The 8,650-nt window shown below is 37.5% G+C and overlaps 1 long non-coding RNA gene across 1 annotated transcript in view; it reads left to right on the top strand.

Annotated features, from left to right (window-relative positions):
* LOC108446466 overlaps nucleotides 1-1,708 on the top strand; it is a 2,790-nt gene extending 1,082 nt beyond the window's left edge. The window contains exon 2 of the long non-coding RNA XR_001861645.1: nucleotides 707-1,708. This is a non-coding gene — a long non-coding RNA (uncharacterized LOC108446466). The remainder of the gene's footprint in view (nucleotides 1-706) is intronic.
* The last annotated feature ends 6,942 nt before the right edge of the window (nucleotides 1,709-8,650 follow it).

Genomic DNA, 8,650 nt, shown 5'->3' on the forward strand with positions numbered 1-8,650 from the left:
GACCCCGGAGCTCAGCTCGGGGCGTTCTGCGCTGGAGCCGGCTCCTGCCCTGCGCGCCTGCCGGCGCAAGGCGCCCGCCTGTACCCGTCTGCGGACGAGGCGGAGCGCGACTTTGGGGTGCCTGTGGCAGTGAGGGGTGGTAAAGTCACCCCCGGAGTGCCAGTTCACGGCGTTTTAGGTCCTCTGAAAATCGGACTGCACAACGGGAAATTTGCAAAGGCGTCGGCAACCTGACGGGCTAAAGCGAAAAGCTGCGCCGCTCCCTTTCACAGAGCAATCACAGCGATGTGTAAATAAGCACTACTGCGGGGAAGGCAGGGCACAGTCCTTTTCCAATGGGAATGGTGAATGCCTGGTGCCTTTTTCAGTCAATCCCATTCTTCGGGTGTCAGCAGTTCTGTGAAATTACAGTGTACATGACAGAGGTCAAGGTGACCTGTTTGTTGTGGGTTTTGCCAATATAGCAACAGACGTAATGACGTATTCGTAACGTTTTTAGGACTGTATCATCCATTTCAAGGCAAGCGCACAGATTTGGTGCATGGTGAAGTGTCCCACATGCGCCTGGTAAATACAGCAACCATCTTTATAGATGTGATCTGGCTGTCGTGGACAGTACAGCTTTTAAAAAAGTTTAAACCAGATTTTTTTATCAAAATAAAAGTGTTACTCTACAAGTGCTTGATTTTTTTTTTTTTCCCCCTAGAACTGTCCTCATTTTGTATGGAAAACGATGATGAGACCTTGTTGCTCATTTATAAGAAGAATGGTAAAATGCACCCAGGAAGAAAAATTGCTATGTTTCTAATGGCCGCATTACAGGAACTCTGCAACATGTGAGTGCAATCTGCACTGCTCCAGAATACTGAGTCTTTAAAATTTTACCCATGCAGTCTGTTTGCTGGTTCAAATAATCTGCTTTTTCAAGTGGTTTTAAGTAATGCTTCACTGATTGAATTATAATTTTCCTGACTTTGTAATTGCCAAGAATGTCCTTGGCAAAACATACATAGAATGTGTTTCATCCAATTTTGAAATGTATTTTGTAATCCGAATAATAAAAGTTAATATTCATCAGTTCCTCCCACCATAGTTTCAACGATTCATTTGTTTTCATTGTCATGCTTTTCTTTCTCCCCTTTTTAAAGTGTTTTTTTGTTCTTTTTTTTCCTTTCCTTTGTTTTCATCCTCCTTATCCCTAAGTCACCCTCATTTTTATACCTTCCATTTGTTTGCTTTTTTATTTTGTTCTTTTGTGTGCCTTTACACATTGGAAGCTTCCTTACAAAGTTTGAACATTTAGGATAGTTAAACTTTTTTACTTTTAATCTGGAGATTCTGTTCCTACTTTATATTTTAAGGTTGTTGTAAAAGAAACTGTAAGTTTGTTAGTTAGACGTTGTAAAAATTGAATTGTGTTCAGTGACACAGGTAGAAATTAAATAAAGTTTTCAATTTATTATACAGGGAGGTAATGGGGGTTGTGTAGCTGAAGAACTATCTGCTGTGTACTTCTAAATGTCAGTTTACAGCAGAGACCTATCTGTAGATTCACACCTCACTGTAACATCACCTGTTGTTCTCCATCCTGTGAATGGTTTCTTTTAAAATTTGATTAGTTGTTTTTATGTTTAGAAAAAGAAATAGCTTGTAAGTGCCTATGTTTTTTCTTTGCTCATGTTTTAACAAATAAAAGGCCTTTATAATATGTGAGGGTTTTTTTCCATGCTATTTCTTCCTATATATATAAATAGATCTTGAGCTATACCATAAAACTATCTGTAACAGACACCCAGTAGAGTCATTTTTGTTTAAGGTATGCATGGAAAAGTTGTATGTACAGTAATACTGTAAAAGTCAAGTCCATCTGCAGGGTTTTTAGATGATACTTCCTAAATTGCCCAAAGGATACCTAATGAAATATGTAATATGTCAAAGCACTCTATACTAATAGCTACATTACGTTCATTTTGTCTGTGCCTAGTATGAATAATATAAAAATCCCAACGGAGTAGGGATCTGCATCGGGTGAAATCCTCAGTACTGCCAAGAGTCTGGGGAAGGGTGATAATGGAGAACAGTAACAGAGACCTGAGAGTTGTGTTGTGTCCTGAATGAAACATCTGCACTACTGTCTACATGACAGATGTGGTCTGTCATGAGGAAGAGCTGGAAGTATGGGTGAGTGGGGAAAATGAGTATTCATGGTTTTGCTGCATAGACTCAGTGGTCCACAAAGATGCAGGCGGGGCCAATGGCTTCCACCATCCTTCCAACCAGTTTGGTTCATGATTCTTACCTCACATGGACTGCCTGTGGCATGCAATTAATGAAATTATAGGTTCTGATTATATGCTTTCTTAAACAAAACTTCCACTGAAGCCAAGAGGTATTACGAGTGCATAAGGAATGCAGGATTGCATATCCTGCCTCTTGGGCTTTGTGATGGTGTGTTGGAGTTGCATATTAAACTTGGTTTAAGCCTTAATTTTTTCCCTCTGTGTTTATCCTAGTCTAGTTTCAGTTTTGCAATATGAAAACAACAAAATCACTATGTTAAGAATATAAGCAGCAGTATTCTTTCAAAAAAATAGTACATTTACTATAATTATAACTTGGATTTAAGCCAAAAATAGGGGAAGATTTTGAGTTTTAAAACCATCTGATTATGCTGTTATACTGCAATAAACTCAAAACAGTGAGAGCTGCATGAGATATGTAGTACTTGTCATCTGCAAGAAATTGTCAGCCTTAAATGGACATTGCCAGCTGCTATAAAAATAATTTTTACTTTATATTTTTAACTCTGTAACATTTTTAGGAGTTTTAAAAATAGCATTTCTCCATTAATCTTGATTCATCTTTTCCACTCAGCAAAATCCGATGTTTTTTTCCTGTGTGAAATTTACATAAGTTTTTAAGGTCGTGGTGGTTTCTTTATTTGTTTTTTTGTTTTTTGTTTTGTTTTTTGTGTTTTTTTTTGTTTTTGGTTTTGGTTTTTTGTTGTTGTTTTTGTTTTTGCTTTGTATAGTACAAATCTAGAAAAGCTTTGGAAATGGTATTTGTTAATTAACTGAAACTCTTGTCATTTTCTATAAACCATTCCACATATTTTTGTTTAGATTCTTATGGGAAAAAGAGCTACTATTTTTGTTCTTTTACCATTTGCTGGTGGCAGAGAGTATAATTTAAGATATGCATTTGGATTCCCAGAGGTCTTATTGCCATAATTACAGCAGTCTCTGCATCAGTATCACTTACTATGTCAGCAGATCTTTGAGGACATTGTTTGGCAACCAAATAATGCTTCACATCTTTGGAGAGTCACTTGCATTTTTGTGGCTCCCTTAAAAAAAGTATAAATTTAAGAAATTGGATGAAGTTATCTGGGCAGGTTGCTATGCAAGAGGTGTATGCAGAAGGGAACAAAACTGGAACAATTGTGTAGTTACAAAGAGATTTCTGTGCTTTACCAGATAGAATAATTGTGTATGCACTGATATGGCAAAGAAAAAGGACAGTTAGAGTAGGAGTTCAAGCACTGTATTTTGATGGATAACAAAGCCCCAGTGAACCAAGAAAATCAGCTCCTCACTTTGTATTTCTTATCAAAAATACCATGAAAACAGGTAGCAATAAAAACATATTACAACTGGATCTCTGTTCTGTAAATTCATGTGTGTAAGTTAGTATGCATTAACCTTGTTTTGGTAAAATTGCTGCTATTCCTAAACAACTTGAGGACTGGATCCTACTTTGTGGTAGGCAACCATCACCTACTGAGCTTAAAATTCCACTTTTTATCTCCAGTGCATAAAGCACAAGAATAGCTATTTACAGTATCACAATAGGTCCCTAAAATCTGATACTTTGTGTCTAACAGTGGCCAATAGAGGATTTTTCTGTGAGAAAGAGTAGGAAAGAGGATTGGACCATGCAGTTGAATGTGTGAGCAATCTGATGTTTAGGATTTGGGATTTGCTGAACCAATGGTTGTATCCATGTCTTTGTATTTCATAGTTCCTGGTAATCATCTACATGAAATTGTTGAATCGCTTTAGAACCCGTTTGATATTTATCATAAGCAGTGACAACGTTTACTTAAGCATTTATAAAAGCTTCTTCCATTTGTTAATGTTTTTCCCCAGACTTCTTCCCGATCAGTTCATTTGAGATCCCCATGTTTTGTGCAGTAAGAATAGGGTTTTATACACCTTTATTCTACGTTGTATGGTTGTCTTTCTTGAAGCCAAAGAGTCCTAGCCGATCTGACAGAAACTTTAATATCTTCGGTTCCCCTGGATTCCTGTTGTAGAGAAAATGAAGATTGTTCAAAGTGTTATAGGTGCTCTCTCCTTTGTTAGAGAATGAAATTTAGACCTGGAGTCTCTCATAAAATGTCAGCAAGCAGATTTTACCACAACCTTTTTTGCAGTTGTTCTGTTTTCATGCTTGTGTGTTCTTCTCTGTGTTCTGAGGAAGGACTTTTCCCTCACCTTTTTAGATTGTTTTCTGTAGGTCTGAGTATTCTAAGTTGGCTGGTGTCCATGTGTAGAAAATTTGTAGCCATTTATTATTTTATTTTTGAAAGATGGTTTTTAGTTGTAAATAATTATGAGTCAAATTTGTAAGCTCATTGCCTGTGGGAAGAAAAATCACTGTCCTGCCTTAGTGTGTACAGTTTTTAGGTGAACAAAATGGACATCTTTAATTTTGTCAAAGAAATCTTCATGGATCAATTCCTGGCAAAAATTGGGAATGGTTTAAATAACCTAGTTTATACAGTCTTCTTTGTATGCAAAGAGAAGATTTGAAATAAATTAGTGAAAAAATTATTACATAAATTCTGTATGGTGGTAAGGACATTTTTGTTTATACGCATGTCAGACAAGTGATGTGCTGTAAAGACATCCCCCTGCTGTTTATCTCCTGTGTGCAGCGTGCTTTTGCAGAATAAGTGGCTGCTGAGTCACACTTTCACCAATGATTGACAACCTTGTTTCTACTAAGAACTGGTAGACTTTCTTGCCTGTGTATCAGGCGAGCTGTGTAACGCCCCTTACTTAGGAAATGAAAGTATGACACAGCATTATAGCTAACCTCACTGAAAATGCTATAAGCAGCTGAATGGAAATGTGTTTAGGCAGCCATGTAGGGCAAATCAAAATCTATCCACGTTAAATTATTTACTGGCAGTAATGATTCGCTATTAAAGAAAATAATATAGTAGTATTCATTTCAATGTGCTGAACTAGCAGTTTTGCAATGCAGTTATTCAGAGGAAATTTTGTCTGAATATATGAGTAGTAATAGATCTGAGAGAGACATGGAACTCTCTGTTGGCAATGTTTCCTGAGCTCAGAAAGATATGCATGTAACTAGAGTGATTAAGTCTAAGCCTAAATAATCTACAGTTTATAATATCAATATATAACATGTATTCAATAGTTTGTGAGTCCAAAATAAATTACAAGAAGCTGTAAATATTGTTTTCCTCTTTAAAAATATAGGGAGATTTTATTGTGGAACCATAAATATATTCAATATGTTTATTTCCCCTTCATATATGATGTTTTAAATTGGCTTTTCCTTGAATTTTTAAGTATGTGTTTGGAATATGACAAGCAGAATCCAGTTTACATTTACAGAAATATCTGCAGCTATTACTTGCTTTAAAATCCTTTAAGTAGTTAGTTTATGTTGCTATTAGAACCAGAATTATTCCATAAACAGCACAGCTCTTCATGTTTTGTTTAGCCATTCATTTGCCTTTTTTTTGTTAAATGCATAGGTATATTCTTTTAACAGAAATAGAAATTTACCTTTGACCAATAACAATTTTACTGTCATTTGGCATGTAAATGCACAATTTTTTGAGGTTTATTTTACTCCTGTGGTATTCCATAAAAATGTTCTTCATGGCATTGGAAGTGCTTATTACGATGTTCTTCTGATGGCCTTCTTTGGATTGAAAAAAAAATTGTGATATGATTCAGGTCATTTGGATTTTCTTGTAGCCCATGGATACCTCAGTTGCCATGATACTGAGACTTCACAGTGTGGGGAAGTTACTCATCTGAATAGTCAAATGGTCTTCATGTGCATGATTTTGTGCATTTACTACAGTTTTTGCAGAAGTAGATTTGGTAGATTTCATGTCACTGTATTTGTGATGGAGTATGTTGAAATAATGTCCCTGAAATTTGACATGGGATTTTGATATGCCGTACTAAGAGACGTACACTTTCTTTGTGGTATGACATCAAAAAGTAACTCTAAATGGTATTAATCTGAAGAATTTAAAAATACCGATGGTTCTATAAATAACTAGCTTGTATAGAATACATAACAATGTTTTTTTCAAGTTTAACTCGTGTTTGGCACATACGTGGAACAACATATAACTGACAACTACCTCAAATTAAGAAACACGGAAAGTCTAGATCACAAACTCTCCTTTTTTATTCCACATACAGTACACTGACTGGCACAGGTAAGCACATGCAGACAAGCTTAAGGAGGTGATACTCGCTTCTGTTAATGAATAAGGAAGCTACAGGAAGGAATAGAATCCCTTCATCAGAAATTTAACATCATTTAAAATACAATATGGTTAAATATTTTTAAGTAGATCCACTAATTAATGTCAAAATAGGTAATATATTTAAAAAGAGAAACATGGTTTTAATGGAACTTTGGAGTCAATTGTGGCTAGGGAACACTATTATGATACACAATTTGTTTCTTTCTGTTCTGATTGCCAATTTATTTTTAATGTCATGTTAGTCTACAGAACTCCTCAAGGCCATGATCTAATTTGATATGATTTTCTAGTTAACAGTCTGAAATTGAAAAGTCTCACAGAGAAACAAAATTGTTGAGATAATATAAATAAAAGTTTTGCTACAGGATGAGAGAAGTGTAGGTTAATTATTATATCGGTGTACTAGACTTACCTATAATTTATACTTTTTCCCCAAACGTTATATTCTTTATTTTAATATTGTTGGAATTGTATGTAACAAATACCATTTGTGGTCAAATAGAAACTTGGTGACCCTGACTGTGGCCACAACGATCTCAGAGAGCAGAAAAATTTAGAATTTTTTCCTCTTACAGATTTGTAGGACAATATCACAGTAGAGAGAATAACTGACCTAAGGAAAATCATACATACATGTAGAAAATTTAACAGAACTAACAGTGTTGCTTTTCCACCCCTCTCTGTCTAGTTCCCCTACATTCAGGCAAGTAACGTTTTGTTCTGTTGTTCTTTGTCTGCTTCACTTCTCTCATTCTGCTTCAGGTCCAGGACCATTAGTTCTCAGATCAGATTGGCACATTGCCAAACCTCAATGATACAGAAAAACTACTCTGTAGTTTTTGATTCTATGAAAAGTTTTGAAATGAACCTATAGGAAGGCTTGATAAAAAAAAGTGAGGAGAGAGGTGGAGGAAGGCTTATTAGGAGTTACAGAGATGCCACAGACTCACCTAGAGACCAGATCATCACTTTGTTTACTAAATTTCCATTGAGATCTTGTCATGGACCCCATACTGCAGTGTGCCCTAGGCTGAGTTCTTTCCTGCATGTGTATAATCTTGTCGCCAGTCACTCGTGCAAAATGGTTGTACACTATCTTCCCAAAAATTGAAGGACCATTTAGTGTAAGAATATCTGTGACTGACACAAATCCCTTTTGGGCTCATTTTTCATGTGTTTCCAATGTCCCTTAAGGTCTTTGGCAACCCAGAATGGGCCATACCTCTGCATACTCCTTATCCTGTCAGCCCTTTGCTGTTGTAACAAAATCCCTCTGAGTCATGGGGGGAAGAACACAGGGTAGGACCTGGGTGCTGACTGGCCATGAGCTAGTGCCAGAGTCAGGATATTGGCCCTTTGCTTGAGAGTGGGCTCCTGTAAGAAACCTCCCTCTGCAGGTAAATGAGTGGTGAAATCTGTGTTTTGTACAAGCTGTAGCTGCCCTGCCCAGCTTCCTTGGGACTCCCATTCACACCCTGCCTATTTAAGCTCAGGTCTGGGCATCCCACTCTTGCTTGTGTGGATCTGCATCCATCTCTGTCTCTTGCAGTGCGGATTTGCTGGCTGCCTTCCTGGGGGGCCCTTGAACCTACACTATAGACAGCCTTGTTTCCTGACTGGACCTTGAACTCATGTGATAGTCAGCCTTGGCCCTGGTGCTCTCCTGCAGGAACACCTGGCTGCACCCCCTGGATGGACCATGGACCTAGCTCAGTACCTGTGTCTGGGTCTGTTGGGGAACTGTGACCCTCCCATCACCCTGGCCCCTACCAGAGTGAGGGGCTACCCTGTTGCTGGGGGTGCTGGTGGTCTCTGCCTGCCTGTCTTGGGGTTCCCATAGGCTTCTAGCTCATCCTCCCTTGGGGTAAAATGTATCTGTCTCGTTTCTTGACAGTGACTGACTTCATTGACCAGCTTGGCAAAAGCATAGCCTCAGACCCAGCTTCTATGTGCATCTTCATGATATATGAAAATTTTTCACTCCTAGACCAATACAGCTTCATGCTACTTGGCTGTATCTTTCATGACAACTTTCAGTACATGCAGCAGAAATAAACTTTTATTCCAAAATTTTATAGCACTTCAAGATACCTTCTATTACTGTAG

Source organism: Corvus brachyrhynchos, unplaced genomic scaffold (genome assembly GCF_000691975.1).
Source record: "Corvus brachyrhynchos isolate BGI_N302 unplaced genomic scaffold, ASM69197v1 scaffold32, whole genome shotgun sequence".
Classification (NCBI taxonomy): domain Eukaryota; kingdom Metazoa; phylum Chordata; class Aves; order Passeriformes; family Corvidae; genus Corvus; species Corvus brachyrhynchos.